This window comes from Primulina tabacum, chromosome 10 (assembly GCF_025594145.1).
Source record: "Primulina tabacum isolate GXHZ01 chromosome 10, ASM2559414v2, whole genome shotgun sequence".
NCBI lineage: Eukaryota > Viridiplantae > Streptophyta > Magnoliopsida > Lamiales > Gesneriaceae > Primulina > Primulina tabacum.
The window spans coordinates 23,061,306-23,075,704 of NC_134559.1; the positions used below are offsets into that span (position 1 = coordinate 23,061,306).

The 14,399-nt window shown below is 44.3% G+C and overlaps 13 non-coding genes across 13 annotated transcripts; all 13 read right to left on the bottom strand.

The window, feature by feature from the left end:
• Positions 1 to 1,442: 1,442 nt before the first annotated feature.
• LOC142507559 (5S ribosomal RNA) lies at positions 1,443 to 1,563 on the bottom strand. The gene has a single exon (XR_012805814.1). It is a non-coding gene; the product is annotated as a 5S ribosomal RNA (ribosomal RNA).
• Positions 1,564 to 1,888: 325 nt separating this feature from the next.
• LOC142515926 (5S ribosomal RNA) lies at positions 1,889 to 2,009 on the bottom strand. The gene has a single exon (XR_012811747.1). It is a non-coding gene; the product is annotated as a 5S ribosomal RNA (ribosomal RNA).
• Positions 2,010 to 2,691: 682 nt separating this feature from the next.
• Positions 2,692 to 2,812, bottom strand: LOC142516294 (5S ribosomal RNA). The gene has a single exon (XR_012812096.1). It is a non-coding gene; the product is annotated as a 5S ribosomal RNA (ribosomal RNA).
• Positions 2,813 to 4,200: 1,388 nt separating this feature from the next.
• Positions 4,201 to 4,318, bottom strand: LOC142513090 (5S ribosomal RNA). Its single transcript, XR_012809055.1, has one exon. It is a non-coding gene; the product is annotated as a 5S ribosomal RNA (ribosomal RNA).
• A 684-nt stretch (positions 4,319 to 5,002) lies between these two features.
• LOC142515938 (5S ribosomal RNA) lies at positions 5,003 to 5,120 on the bottom strand. Its single transcript, XR_012811758.1, has one exon. It is a non-coding gene; the product is annotated as a 5S ribosomal RNA (ribosomal RNA).
• Positions 5,121 to 6,177: 1,057 nt separating this feature from the next.
• On the bottom strand, positions 6,178 to 6,298 carry LOC142507560 (5S ribosomal RNA). Its single transcript, XR_012805815.1, has one exon. It is a non-coding gene; the product is annotated as a 5S ribosomal RNA (ribosomal RNA).
• Positions 6,299 to 6,982: 684 nt separating this feature from the next.
• On the bottom strand, positions 6,983 to 7,103 carry LOC142516236 (5S ribosomal RNA). Its single transcript, XR_012812040.1, has one exon. It is a non-coding gene; the product is annotated as a 5S ribosomal RNA (ribosomal RNA).
• Positions 7,104 to 8,491: 1,388 nt separating this feature from the next.
• Positions 8,492 to 8,609, bottom strand: LOC142513091 (5S ribosomal RNA). The gene has a single exon (XR_012809056.1). It is a non-coding gene; the product is annotated as a 5S ribosomal RNA (ribosomal RNA).
• A 684-nt stretch (positions 8,610 to 9,293) lies between these two features.
• Positions 9,294 to 9,411, bottom strand: LOC142514589 (5S ribosomal RNA). The gene has a single exon (XR_012810477.1). It is a non-coding gene; the product is annotated as a 5S ribosomal RNA (ribosomal RNA).
• A 1,057-nt stretch (positions 9,412 to 10,468) lies between these two features.
• On the bottom strand, positions 10,469 to 10,589 carry LOC142508166 (5S ribosomal RNA). The gene has a single exon (XR_012806394.1). It is a non-coding gene; the product is annotated as a 5S ribosomal RNA (ribosomal RNA).
• Positions 10,590 to 11,273: 684 nt separating this feature from the next.
• On the bottom strand, positions 11,274 to 11,394 carry LOC142516237 (5S ribosomal RNA). The gene has a single exon (XR_012812041.1). It is a non-coding gene; the product is annotated as a 5S ribosomal RNA (ribosomal RNA).
• A 684-nt stretch (positions 11,395 to 12,078) lies between these two features.
• LOC142514348 (5S ribosomal RNA) lies at positions 12,079 to 12,199 on the bottom strand. The gene has a single exon (XR_012810245.1). It is a non-coding gene; the product is annotated as a 5S ribosomal RNA (ribosomal RNA).
• A 1,547-nt stretch (positions 12,200 to 13,746) lies between these two features.
• Positions 13,747 to 13,865, bottom strand: LOC142515839 (5S ribosomal RNA). The gene has a single exon (XR_012811662.1). It is a non-coding gene; the product is annotated as a 5S ribosomal RNA (ribosomal RNA).
• Between the last annotated feature and the right edge of the window lie 534 nt (positions 13,866 to 14,399).

Genomic DNA, 14,399 nt, shown 5'->3' on the forward strand with positions numbered 1-14,399 from the left:
GAAGAAGGAAATAACGAATGTGAAGCTATTATTATGCTTGGGATACGATAAAATGGAACAGAATCGAATTTCGAACTTCCTAAGCGGATTTCTCGAGGAAACGAAAGCTAAACAGAAGCGGTAAATCGCAAATTAGAGGGTCTTAGAGAAGGAATTCGGCTAAAATCTCGTCAGCTTATTGCGTAGTAATGAGCCTCGTCCGTTTGCCCGTTTACAATCAAATTAGGCTACAATTTTGTCCAAATCCGGCAGTGCCCGAGCGACGTTGATTTCACATGTCTTATCTGGTCACGATCGAGATTCAGATGATTTGAGCCGAAAATCGTCTGTCAACAAGTAATCAAAAATAGAAAAACACGAAAAAGGGTGCAACACGAGGACTCCCAGGGGGTCACCCATCCTTATTCTTATATCACTCGAAGACGTGTGGAGCGGGCGGCGATGGACAACACGCGGCACTGCTCTCGCCCAATCATAACCATGAAGTTAAGCGCTCTGGCGCGATGGCAGAGTTAGGATGGGTGACCTCCCTGGGAAGACCTCGTGTCGCGACCGTTTACGTAAATTATGGATAAAACAGTCGAAATAATTGTTTTTAATGAGTTAACCGTCTCCGGAGTAATCTGCGTCATACCCTTTCGCACAGAACCGGCTCACGACAACAAAAATCGATAAATGTTCCCAGAAAATAGAAAAAAAAAATAAGAAGAAGGAAATAACGAATGTAAAGCTATTATTATGCCTGGGCTACGATAAAATAGAACCGGAATCGAATTTTGAACTTCCAAGGCGGATTTCTCGAGGAAACGAAAGCTGAACAGAAGCGGTAAATCGCAAATTAGAGGGTCTTAGAGAAGGAATTCGGCTAAAATCTCGTCAGCTCATTGCGTAGTAATGAGTCTCGTCCGTATGCCCGTTTACAATCAAATTAGCCTACAATTTTGTCCAAATCCGGCAGTGCCCGAGCTACTTTCATTTCACATGTTTTATATGGTCCCGATCGAGATTCAGATGATTTGAGCCGAAAGTCGTCTGTCAACAAGTAATCAAAAATAGAAAAACACGAAAAGGGGTGCAACACGAGGACTTCCAAGAATGTAAAGCTATTATTATTCCTGAGATATGATAAAATGGATCCGGAATCGAATTTCGAACTTCCTGAACTGATTTCTCGAGGAAACGGAACATTAACAGAAGCGGTAAATCGCAAATTAGAGGGTCTTAGAGAAGAAATTTAGCTAAAATCTCGCGAGCACTTTGCGGAGTAATGAGTCTCGTCCGTTTGCCCGTTTACAATAAAATTAGCCTACAATTTTGTCCAAATCAGGCAGTACCCGAGCTACAGTGATTTCACATGTCTTATTTGGTCCCGATCGAGATTCAGATGATTTGAGCAGAAAATCGTCCGTCAACAAGTAATCAAAAATAGAAAAACATGAAAAGGGGTGCAACACGAGGACTTCCCAGGTGGTCACCGATCCTAGTACTGCGCTTTCGCCCAAGCACGCTTAACTTTGGAGTTCTGATGGGATCCGGTGCATTAGTGCTGGTATGATCGCACCCGACATTGAGTGGGATGTTTATTCTTTTATCCCTCGAGTACGTGTGGAGCGGGCAGCAATGGACAACACGCGGCACTGCTCTCGCCCAATCATAACCATGAAGTTAAGCGTTCTGGCGCGATGGCAGAGCTAGGATGGGTGACCTCCCCGGGAAGACCTCGTCCGTTTGCCCGTTTACAATCAAATTAGCCTACAATTTTGTCCAAATCCGGCATTACCCGAGCTACTTTCATTTCACATGTCTTATCTAGTCTCGATCGAGATTCAGATGATTTGAGCCGAAAATCGTTTGTCAACAAGTAATCAAAAATAGAAAAACACGAAAAGGGGTGCAAGACGAGGACTTCCCAGGGGGTCACCCATCCTAGTACTGCGCTTTCGCCCAAGCACGCTTAACTTCGGAGTTCTGATGGGATCCGGTGCATTAGTGCTGGTATGATCGCACCCGACATTGAGTGGGATGTTTATTCTTATATCCCTCGAAGACGTGTGGAGCGGGCGGCGATGGACAACACACGGCACTGCTCTCGCCCAATCATAACCATGAAGTTAAGCGTTCTGGCGCGATGGCAGAGTTAGGATGGGTGACCTCCCTGGGAAGACCTCGTGTCGCGACCGTTTACGTAAATTATGGTTAAAAGAGTCGAAATAATTGTTTTTAATGAGTTATACGTCTCCGGAGTAATCTGCGTCATATCCTTCCGCACAGAACCGGCTCACGACAATAAAAATCGATAAATGTTCCCATAAAATAGAAAAAAATAAGAAGAAGGAAATAACGAATGTAAAGCTATTATTATGCCTGGGATACGATAAAATGGAACCGGAACCGAATTTCAAACTTCCTAAGCGGATTTCTCGAGGAAACGAAAGCTTAACAGAAGCGGTAAATCGCAAATTAGAGGGTCTTAGAGAAGGAATTCGGCTAAAATCTCGTCAGCTCATTGCGTAGTAATGAGTCTCGTCCGTTTGCCCGTTTACAATCAAATTAGCCTACAATTTTGTCCAAATCCGGCATTGCCCGAGCTACTTTCATTTCACATGTCTTATCTGGTCTCGATCGAGATTCAGATGATTTGAGCCGAAAATTGTCTGTCAACAAGTAATCAAAAATAGAAAAACACGAAAAGGGGTGCAACACGAGGACTTCCCAGGGGGTCACCCATCCTAGTACTGCGCTTTCGCCCAAGCACGCTTAACTTCGGAGTTCTGATGGGATCCTGTGCATTAGTGCTGGTATGATCGCACCCGACATTGAGTGGGATGTTTATTCTTATATCCCTCGAAGACGTGTGGAGCGGGCGGCGATGGACAACACGCGGCATTGCTCTCGCCCAATCATAACCATGAAGTTAAGCGTTCTGGCTCGATGGCAGAGGTAGGATGGGTGACCTCCCTGGGAAGACCTCGTGTCGCAACCGTTTACGTAAATTATGGATAAAACAGTCGAAATAATTGTTTATAATGAGTTAACCGTCTCCGGAGTAATCTGCGTCACACCCTTCCGCACAGAACCGGCTCACGACAACAAAAATCGATAAATGTTCCCAGAAAATAGAAAAAAAAATAAGAAGAAGGAAATAACGAATGTAAAGCTATTATTATGCTTGGGATACGATAAAATGGAACAGAATCGAATTTCGAACTTCCTAAGCGGATTTCTCGAGGAAACGAAAGCTAAACAGAAGCGGTAAATCGCAAATTAGAGGGTCTTAGAGAAGGAATTCGGCTAAAATCTCGTCAGCTTATTGCGTAGTAATGAGCCTCATCCGTTTGCCCGTTTACAATCAAATTAGGCTACAATTTTGTCCAAATCCGGCAGTGCCCGAGCGACGTTGATTTCACATGTCTTATCTGGTCACGATCGAGATTCAGATGATTTGAGCCGAAAATCGTCTGTCAACAAGTAATCAAAAATAGAAAAACACGAAAAAGGGTGCAACACGAGGACTCCCAGGGGGTCACCCATCCTTATTCTTATATCACTCGAAGACGTGTGGAGCGGGCGGCGATGGACAACACGCGGCACTGCTCTCGCCCAATCATAACCATGAAGTTAAGCGCTCTGGCGCGATGGCAGAGTTAGGATGGGTGACCTCCCTGGGAAGACCTTGTGTCGCGACCGTTTACGTAAATTATGGATAAAACAGTCGAAATAATTGTTTTTAATGAGTTAACCGTCTCCGGAGTAATCTGCGTCATACCCTTTCGCACAGAACCGGCTCACGACAACAAAAATCGATAAATGTTCCCAGAAAATAGAAAAAAAAAATAAGAAGAAGGAAATAACGAATGTAAAGCTATTATTATGCCTGGGCTACGATAAAATAGAACCGGAATCGAATTTTGAACTTCCAAGGCGGATTTCTCGAGGAAACGAAAGCTGAACAGAAGCGGTAAATCGCAAATTAGAGGGTCTTAGAGAAGGAATTCGGCTAAAATCTCGTCAGCTCATTGCGTAGTCATGAGTCTCGTCCGTTTGCCCGTTTACAATCAAATTAGCCTACAATTTTGTCCAAATCCGGCAGTGCCCGAGCCACGTTGATTTCACATGTCTTATCTAGTCCCGATCGAGATTCAGATGATTTGAGCCGAAAATCTTCAGTCAACAAGTAATCAAAAATAGAAAAACACGAAAAGGGTGCAACACGAGGACTTCCCAGGGGGTCACCCATCCTAGTACTACTCTCGCCCAAGCACCTTAACTTCGGAGTTCTGATGGGATCCGGTGCATTAGTGCTGGTATGATTGCACCCGACATTGAGTGGGATGTTTATTCTTATATCCCTCGAGTACGTGTGGAGCGGGCGGCGAAGGACAACACGCGGCACTACTCTCGCCCAATCATAACCATGAAGTTAAGCGTTCTGGCGCGATGGCAGAGCTAGGATGGGTGACCACCCTGGGAAGACCTCGTGTCGCGATCGTTTACGTAAATTATGGATAAAACAGTCGAAATTATTGTTTTTAATGAGTTAACCGTCTCCGGAGTAATCTGCGTCATACCCTTCCGCACAGAACCGGCTCACGACAACAAAAATCGATAAATGTTCCCAGAAAATAGAAAAAAAAATAAGAAGAAGGAAATAACGAATGTAAAGCTATTATTATGCCTGGGCTACGATAAAATAGAACCGGAATCGAATTTTGAACTTTCTAGGCGGATTTCTCGAGGAAACGAAAGCTGAACATAAGCGGTAAATCGCAAATTAGAGGGTCTTAGAGAAGGAATTCGGCTAAAATCTCGTCAGCTCATTGCGTAGTAATGAGTCTCGTCCGTATGCCCGTTTACAATCAAATTAGCCTACAATTTTGTCCAAATCCGGCAGTGCCCGAGCCACGTTGATTTCACATGTCTTATCTAGTCCCGATCGAGATTCAGATGATTTGAGCCGAAAATCTTCAGTCAACAAGTAATCAAAAATAGAAAAACACGAAAAGGGGTGCAACACGAGGACTTCCCAATGAGTCACCCATCCTAGTACTGCTCTCGCCCAAGCACCTTAACTTCGGAGTTCTGATGGGATCCGGTGCATTAGTGCTGGTATGATTGCACCCGACATTGAGTGGGATGTTTATTCTTATATCCCTCGAGTACGTGTGGAGCGGGCGGCGAAGGACAACACGCGGCACTACTCTCGCCCAATCATAACCATGAAGTTAAGCGTTCTGGCGCGCTGGCAGAGCTAGGATGGGTGACCACCCTGGGAAGACTTCGTGTCGCGATCGTTTACGTAAATTATGGATAAAACAGTCGAAATTATTGTTTTTAATGAGTTAACCGTCTCCGGAGTAATCTGCGTCATAACCTTCCGCACAGAACCGGCTCACGACAACAAAAATCGATAAATGTTCCCAGAAAATAGAAAAAAAAATAAGAAGAAGGAAATAACGAATGTAAAACTGTTATTATGCCTGGGATACGATAAAATGGAACCGAAATCGAATTTCGAACTTCCTAAGCGGATTTCTCGAGGAAACGAAAGCTTAACAGAAGCGGTAAATCGCAAATTAGAGGGTCTTAGAGAAGAAATTCGGCTAAAATCTCGTCAGCTCATTGCGTAGTAATGAGTCTCGTCCGCTTGCCCGTTTACAATCAAATTAGCCTACAATTTTGTCCAAATCCGGCAGTGCCCGAGCTACTTTCATTTCACATGTTTTATCTGGTCCCGATCGAGATTCAGATGATTTGAGCCGAAAGTCGTCTGTCAACAAGTAATCAAAAATAGAAAAACACGAAAAGGGGTGCAACACGAGGACTTCCAAGAATGTAAAGCTATTATTATTCCTGAGATACGATAAAATGGATCCGGAATTGAATTTCGAACTTCCTGAACTGATTTCTCGAGGAAACGGAACATTAACAGAAGCGGTAAATCGCAAATTAGAGGGTCTTAGAGAAGAAATTTAGCTAAAATCTCGCGAGCACTTTGCGGAGTAATGAGTCTCGTCCGTTTGCCCGTTTACAATAAAATTAGCCTACAATTTTGTCCAAATCAGGTAGTACCCGAGCTACAATGATTTCACATGTCTTATTTGGTCCCGATCGAGATTCAGATGATTTGAGCAGAAAATCGTCCGTCAACAAGTAATCAAAAATAGAAAAACATGAAAAGGGGTGCAACACGAGGACTTCCCAGGTGGTCACCGATCCTAGTACTGCGCTTTCGCCCAAGCACGCTTAACTTTGGAGTTCTGATGGGATCCGGTGCATTAGTGCTGGTATGATCGCACCCGACATTGAGTGGGATGTTTATTCTTTTATCCCTCGAGTACGTGTGGAGCGGGCAGCAATGGACAACACGCGGCACTGCTCTCGCCCAATCATAACCATGAAGTTAAGCGTTCTGGCGCGATGGCAGAGCTAGGATGGGTGACCTCCCCGGGAAGACCTCGTGTCGCGACCGTTTACGTAAATTATGGATAAAACAGTCGAAATAATTGTTTTTAATGAGTTAACCGTCTCCGAAGTAATCTGCGTCATACCCTTCCGCACAGAACCGGCTCACGACAACAAAAATCGATAAATGTTCCCAGAAAATAGAAAAAAAAATAAGAAGAAGGAAATAACGAATGTAAAGCTGTTATTATGCCTGGGATACGATAAAATGGAACCGGAATCGAATTTCGAGCTTCCTAAGCGGATTTCTCGAGGAAACGAAAGCTTAACAGAAGCGGTAAATCGCAAATTCGAGGGTCTTAGAGAAGGAATTCGGCTAAAATCTCGTCAGCTCATTGCGTAGTAATGAATCTCGTCCGTTTGCCCGTTTACAATCAAATTAGCCTACAATTTTGTCCAAATCCGGCAGTGCCCGAGCTACTTTCATTTCACATGTCTTATCTGGTCCCGATCGAGATTCAGATGATTTGAGCCGAAAATCGTCTGTCAACAAGTAATCAAAAATAGAAAAACACGAAAAGGGGTGCAACACGAGGACTTCCCAGGGGGTCACCCATCCTAGTACTGCGCTTTCGCCCAAGCACGCTTAACTTCGGAGTTCTGATGGGATCCGGTGCATTATTGCTGGTATGATCGCACCCGACATTGAGTGGGATGTTTATTCTTATATCCCTCGAGTACGTGTGGAGCGGGCGGCGATGGACAACACGCGGCACTGCTCTCGCCCAATCATAACCACGAAGTTAAGCGTTCTAGCGCGATGGCAGAGGTAGGATGGGTGACCTCCCCGGGAAGACCTCGTGCCGCGACCGTTTACGTAAATTATGGATAAAACAGTCGAAATTATTGTTTTTAATGAGTTAACTGTCTCCGGAGTAATCTGCGTCACACCCTTCCGCACAGAACCGGCTCACGACAACAAAAATCGATAAATGTTCCCAGAAAATAGAAAAAAAAATAAGAAGAAGGAAATAACGAATGTAAAGCTATTATTATGCTTGGGATACGATAAAATGGAACAGAATCGAATTTCGAACTTCCTAAGCGGATTTCTCGAGGAAACGAAAGCTAAACAGAAGCGGTAAATCGCAAATTAGAGGGTCTTAGAGAAGGAATTCGGCTAAAATCTCGTCAGCTTATTGCGTAGTAATGAGCCTCATCCGTTTGCCCGTTTACAATCAAATTAGGCTACAATTTTGTCCAAATCCGGCAGTGCCCGAGCGACGTTGATTTCACATGTCTTATCTGGTCACGATCGAGATTCAGATGATTTGAGCCGAAAATCGTCTGTCAACAAGTAATCAAAAATAGAAAAACCCGAAAAAGGGTGCAACACGAGGACTCCCAGGGGGTCACCCATCCTTATTCTTATATCACTCGAAGACGTGTGGAGCGGGCGGCGATGGACAACACGCGGCACTGCTCTCGCCCAATCATAACCATGAAGTTAAGCGCTCTGGCGCGATGGCAGAGTTAGGATGGGTGACCTCCCTGGGAAGACCTTGTGTCGCGACCGTTTACGTAAATTATGGATAAAACAGTCGAAATAATTGTTTTTAATGAGTTAACCGTCTCCGGAGTAATCTGCGTCATACCCTTTCGCACAGAACCGGCTCACGACAACAAAAATCGATAAATGTTCCCAGAAAATAGAAAAAAAAAATAAGAAGAAGGAAATAACGAATGTAAAGCTATTATTATGCCTGGGCTACGATAAAATAGAACCGGAATCGAATTTTGAACTTCCAAGGCGGATTTCTCGAGGAAACGAAAGCTGAACAGAAGCGGTAAATCGCAAATTAGAGGGTCTTAGAGAAGGAATTCGGCTAAAATCTCGTCAGCTCATTGCGTAGTCATGAGTCTCGTCCGTTTGCCCGTTTACAATCAAATTAGCCTACAATTTTGTCCAAATCCGGCAGTGCCCGAGCCACGTTGATTTCACATGTCTTATCTAGTCCCGATCGAGATTCAGATGATTTGAGCCGAAAATCTTCAGTCAACAAGTAATCAAAAATAGAAAAACACGAAAAGGGTGCAACACGAGGACTTCCCAGGGGGTCACCCATCCTAGTACTACTCTCGCCCAAGCACCTTAACTTCGGAGTTCTGATGGGATCCGGTGCATTAGTGCTGGTATGATTGCACCCGACATTGAGTGGGATGTTTATTCTTATATCCCTCGAGTACGTGTGGAGCGGGCGGCGAAGGACAACACGCGGCACTACTCTCGCCCAATCATAACCATGAAGTTAAGCGTTCTGGCGCGATGGCAGAGCTAGGATGGGTGACCACCCTGGGAAGACCTCGTGTCGCGATCGTTTACGTAAATTATGGATAAAACAGTCGAAATTATTGTTTTTAATGAGTTAACCGTCTCCGGAGTAATCTGCGTCATACCCTTCCGCACAGAACCGGCTCACGACAACAAAAATCGATAAATGTTCCCAGAAAATAGAAAAAAAAATAAGAAGAAGGAAATAACGAATGTAAAGCTATTATTATGCCTGGGCTACGATAAAATAGAACCGGAATCGAATTTTGAACTTCCTAGGCGGATTTCTCGAGGAAACGAAAGCTGAACAGAAGCGGTAAATCGCAAATTAGAGGGTCTTAGAGAAGGAATTCGGCTAAAATCTCGTCAGCTCATTGCGTAGTAATGAGTCTCGTCCGTATGCCCGTTTACAATCAAATTAGCCTACAATTTTGTCCAAATCCGGCAGTGCCCGAGCCACGTTGATTTCACATGTCTTATCTAGTCCCGATCGAGATTCAGATGATTTGAGCCGAAAATCGTCAGTCAACAAGTAATCAAAAATAGAAAAACACGAAAAGGGGTGCAACACGAGGACTTCCCAGGGAGTCACCCATCCTAGTACTGCTCTCGCCCAAGCACCTTAACTTCGGAGTTCTGATGGGATCCGGTGCATTAGTGCTGGTATGATTGCACCCGACATTGAGTGGGATGTTTATTCTTATATCCCTCGAGTACGTGTGGAGCGGGCGGCGAAGGACAACACGCGGCACTACTCTCGCCCAATCATAACCATGAAGTTAAGCGTTCTGGCGCGCTGGCAGAGCTAGGATGGGTGACCACCCTGGGAAGACCTCGTGTCGCGATCGTTTACGTAAATTATGGATAAAACAGTCGAAATTATTGTTTTTAATGAGTTAACCGTCTCCGGAGTAATCTGCGTCATACCCTTCCGCACAGAACCGGCTCACGACAACAAAAATCGATAAATGTTCCCAGAAAATAGAAAAAAAAATAAGAAGAAGGAAATAACGAATGTAAAGCTGTTATTATGCCTGGGATACGATAAAATGGAACCGAAATCGAATTTCGAACTTCCTAAGCGGATTTCTCGAGGAAACGAAAGCTTAACAGAAGCGGTAAATCGCAAATTAGAGGGTCTTAGAGAAGAAATTCGGCTAAAATCTCGTCAGCTCATTGCGTAGTAATGAGTCTCGTCCGCTTGCCCGTTTACAATCAAATTAGCCTACAATTTTGTCCAAATCCGGCAGTGCCCGAGCTACTTTCATTTCACATGTTTTATCTGGTCCCGATCGAGATTCAGATGATTTGAGCCGAAAGTCGTCTGTCAACAAGTAATCAAAAATAGAAAAACACGAAAAGGGGTGCAACACGAGGACTTCCAAGAATGTAAAGCTATTATTATTCCTGAGATACGATAAAATGGATCCGGAATCGAATTTCGAACTTCCTGAACTGATTTCTCGAGGAAACGGAACATTAACAGAAGCGGTAAATCGCAAATTAGAGGGTCTTAGAGAAGAAATTTAGCTAAAATCTCGCGAGCACTTTGCGGAGTAATGAGTCTCGTCCGTTTGCCCGTTTACAATAAAATTAGCCTACAATTTTGTCCAAATCAGGTAGTACCCGAGCTACAGTGATTTCACATGTCTTATTTGGTCCCGATCGAGATTCAGATGATTTGAGCAGAAAATCGTCCGTCAACAAGTAATCAAAAATAGAAAAACATGAAAAGGGGTGCAACACGAGGACTTCCCAGGTGGTCACCGATCCTAGTACTGCGCTTTCGCCCAAGCACGCTTAACTTCGGAGTTCTGATGGGATCCTGTGCATTAGTGCTGGTATGATCGCACCCGACATTGAGTGGGATGTTTATTCTTATATCCCTCGAGTACGTGTGGAGCGGGCGGCAATGGACAACACGCGGCACTGCTCTCGCCCAATCATAACCACGAAGTTAAGCGTTCTGGCGCGATGGCAGAGCTAGGATGGGTGACCTCCCCGGGAAGACCTCGTGTCGCGACCGTTTACGTAAATTATGGATAAAACAGTCGAAATAATTGTTTTTAATGAGTTAACCGTCTCCGAAGTAATCTGCGTCATACCCTTCCGCACAGAACCGGCTCACGACAACAAAAATCGATAAATGTTCCCAGAAAATAGAAAAAAAAATAAGAAGAAGGAAATAACGAATGTAAAGCTGTTATTATGCCTGGGATACGATAAAATGGAACCGGAATCGAATTTCGAGCTTCCTAAGCGGATTTCTCGAGGAAACGAAAGCTTAACAGAAGCGGTAAATCGCAAATTCGAGGGTCTTAGAGAAGGAATTCGGCTAAAATCTCGTCAGCTCATTGCGTAGTAATGAATCTCGTCCGTTTGCCCGTTTACAATCAAATTAGCCTACAATTTTGTCCAAATCCGGCAGTGCCCGAGCTACTTTCATTTCACATGTCTTATCTGGTCCCGATCGAGATTCAGATGATTTGAGCCGAAAATCGTCTGTCAACAAGTAATCAAAAATAGAAAAACACGAAAAGGGGTGCAACACGAGGACTTCCCAGGGGGTCACCCATCCTAGTACTGCGCTTTCGCCCAAGCACGCTTAACTTCGGAGTTCTGATGGGATCCGGTGCATTATTGCTGGTATGATCGCACCCGACATTGAGTGGGATGTTTATTCTTATATCCCTCGAGTACGTGTGGAGCGGGCGGCGATGGACAACACGCGGCACTGCTCTCGCCCAATCATAACCACGAAGTTAAGCGTTCTAGCGCGATGGCAGAGGTAGGATGGGTGACCTCCCCGGGAAGACCTCGTGCCGCGACCGTTTACGTAAATTATGGATAAAACAGTCGAAATTATTGTTTTTAATGAGTTAATCGTCTCCGGAGTAATCTGCGTCATACCCTTCCGCACAGAACCGGCTCACGACAACAAAAATCGATAAATGTTCCCAGAAAATAGAAAAAATAATAAGAAGAAGGAAATAACGAATGTAAAGCTATTATTATGCCTGGGATACGATAAAATGGAACCGGAATCGAATTTCGAGCTTCCTAAGCGGATTTCTCGAGGAAACGAAAGCTTAACAGAAGCGGTAAATCGCAAATTCGAGGGTCTTAGAGAAGGAATTCGGCTAAAATCTCGTCAGCTCATTGCGTAGTAATGAATCTCGTCCGTTTGCCCGTTTACAATCAAATTAGCCTACAATTTTGTCCAAATCCGGCAGTGCCTGAGCTACTTTCATTTCACATGTCTTATCTGGTCCCGATCGAGATTCAGATGATTTGAGCCGAAAATCGTCTGTCAACAAGTAATCAAAAATAGAAAAACACGAAAAGGGGTGCAACACGAGGACTTCCCAGGGGGTCACCCATCCTAGTACTGCGCTTTCGCCCAAGCACGCTTAACTTCGGAGTTCTGATGGGATCCGGTGCATTAGTGCTGGTATGATCGCACCCGACATTGAGTGGGATGTTTATTCTTATATCCCTCGAGTACGTGTGGAGCGGGCGGCGATGGACAACACGCGGCACTGCTCTCGCCCAATCATAACCATGAAGTTAAGCGTTCTGGCGCGATGGCAGAGCTAGGATGGGTGACCTCCCTGTGAAGACCTCGTGTCGCGACCGTTTACGTAAATTATGGATAAAACAGTCGAAATATTGTTTTTAATGAGTTGACCTTCTCCGGAGTAATCTGCGTCATACCCTTCCACACAGAACCGGCTCATGACAACAAAAATGAATAAATGTTCCCAGAAAATAGAAAAAAAAATAAGAAGAAGGAAATAACGAATGTAAAGCTGTTATTATGCCTGGGATACTATAAAATGGAACCGGAATCGAATTTCGAACTTCCTAAGCGGATTTCTCGAGGAAACGAAAGCTTAACAGAAGCGGTAAATCGCAAATTAGAGGGTGTTAGAGAAGAAATTCGGCTAAAATCTCGTCAGCTCTAGTGGGATGTTTATTCTTATATCCCTCGAGTACGTGTGGAGCGGGCAGCGATGGACAACACGCGGCACTGCTCTCGCCCAATCATAACCATGAAGTTAAGTGTTCTGGCGCGATGGCAGAGCAAGGATGGGTGACCACCTTGGGAAGACCTCGTGTCGCGACCGTTTACGTAAATTATGGATAAAACAGTCGAAATAATTGTTTTTAATGAGTTAACTGTCTCCGGAGTAATCTGCGTCATACCCTTCCGCACAGAACCAGCTCACGACAACAAAAATCGATAAATGTTCCCAGAAAATAGAAAAAAAAATAAGAAGAAGGAAATAACGAATGTAAAGCTATTATTATGCATGGGCTACGATAAAATAGAACCGGAATCGAATTTTGAACTTCCTAGGCGGATTTCTCGAGGAAACGAAGGCTGAACAGAAGCGGTAAATCGCAAATTAGAGGGTCTTAGAGAAGGAATTCGGCTAAAATCTCGTCAGCTCATTGCGTAGTAATGAGTCTCGTCCGTTTGCCCGTTTACAATCAAATTAGCCTACAATTTTGTCCAAATCCGGCAGTGCCCGAGCCACGTTGATTTCACATGTCTTATCTAGTCCCGATCGAGATTCAGATGATTTGAGCAGAAAATCGTCAGTCAACAAGTAATCAAAAATAGAAAAACACGAAAAGGGGTGCAACACGAGGACTTCCAAGAATGTAAAGCTATTATTATTCCTGGGATACGATAAAATGGATCCGGAATCGAATTTCGAACTTCCTGAACTAATTTCTCGAGGAAACGGAACATTAACAGAAGCGGTAAATCGCAAATTAGAGGGTCTTAGAGAAGAAATTTAGCAAAAATCTCGCGAGCACTTTGCGGAGTAATGAGTGTCGTCCGTTTGCCCGTTTACAATCAAATTAGCCTACAATTTTGTCCAAATCCGGCAGTGCCCGAGCTACTTTCATTTCACATGTCTTATCTGGTCCCGATCGAGATTCAGATGATTTGAGCCGAAAATCATCTGTCAACAAGTAATCAAAAATATAAAAACACGAAAAGGGTGCAACACGAGGACTTTCCAGGGTGTCACCCATCCTAGTACTGCTCTCGCCCAAGCACGCTTAACTTCGGAGTTCTGATGGGATCCGGTGCATTAGTGCTGGTATGATCGCATCCGACATTGAGTGGGATGTTTATTCTTATATCCCTCGAGTACGTGTGGAGCGGGCGGCGATGGACAACACGCGGCACTGCTCTCGCCCAATCATAACCACGAAGTTAAGCGTTCTAGCGCGATGGCAGAGGTAGGATGGGTGACCTCCCCGGGAAGACCTCGTGCCGCGACCGTTTACGTAAATTATGGATAAAACAGTCGAAATTATTGTTTTTAATGAGTTAACCGTCTCCGGAGTATTCTGCGTCATACCCTTCCGCACAGAACTGGCTCACGACAACAAAAATCGATAAATGTTCCCAGAAAATAGAAAAAAAAATAAGAAGAAGGAAATAACGAATGTAAAGTTGTTATTATGCCTGGGATACGATAAAATGGAACCGAAATCGAATTTCGAACTTCCTAAGCGGATTTCTCGAGGAAACGAAAGCTTAACAGAAGCGGTAAATCGCAAATTAGAGGGTCTTAGAGAAGAAATTCGGCTAAAATCTCGTCAGCTCATTGCGTAGTAATGAGTCTCGTCCGCTTGCCCGTTT